Source organism: Chrysochloris asiatica, unplaced genomic scaffold, assembly GCF_000296735.1.
Source record: "Chrysochloris asiatica unplaced genomic scaffold, ChrAsi1.0 scaffold00150, whole genome shotgun sequence".
Lineage (NCBI taxonomy): Eukaryota > Metazoa > Chordata > Mammalia > Afrosoricida > Chrysochloridae > Chrysochloris > Chrysochloris asiatica.
The window spans coordinates 5,200,836-5,201,441 of record NW_006408668.1 but is presented as its reverse complement, the minus strand read 5'-3'; the positions used below and the strand labels follow the sequence as shown (position 1 = coordinate 5,201,441).

Genomic DNA, 606 nt, shown 5'->3' with positions numbered 1-606 from the left:
TCAAATTATTCCAGAACATAGAAGAGGATGGAAAACTCTCTAATACTTTTTCTGAAGCAAGCATAACCCTCATGCCAAAACCAGGGAAGGACATCACTAAGAAAGAAAATTGTAAACCAATATCCCTCCTGAACATAGACACAAAAATTCTCAACAAAATCCTAGCCAACAGAATCCAACAGCACATCAAAAAAATAATACATCATGACCAAGTGGGTTTCATATCAGGGATGCAAGGATGGTTCAACATCAAGAAAAAAATCAGTGTAATCCATCATATAAATAAGAAAAAGGAAAAGAACCACATGATCTTATCGACTGATGCAACGAAGGCATTTGACAAAATCTAACATCCATTCTTGATAAAAACACTCAACAAAGTAGGAATTGAAGGGAAATTCCTCAACATAATCAAGAGCATATATACAAAAGCAAGAGCCTACATCAAGCTCAATGGAGAGAAACTGAAAGGTGAATGGGAACCAGACAAGGATGCCCTTTATCACCACTCCTATTCAATACTATGCTGGAAGTCTTATCCAAAGCTATAAGGCAAGAAAGGGAAAATAAAGGTATCCAAATTGGCAAAGAAGAAGTAAAACTCTC

General features: G+C 36.1%; 1 protein-coding gene across 1 annotated transcript in view; it reads right to left on the bottom strand.

Annotated features, from left to right (window-relative positions):
• Window positions 1-606, bottom strand: part of LONRF2 (LON peptidase N-terminal domain and ring finger 2) — an 84,932-nt gene that overhangs the window by 23,957 nt on the left and 60,369 nt on the right. The gene's annotated exons all lie outside the window — the stretch shown is intronic.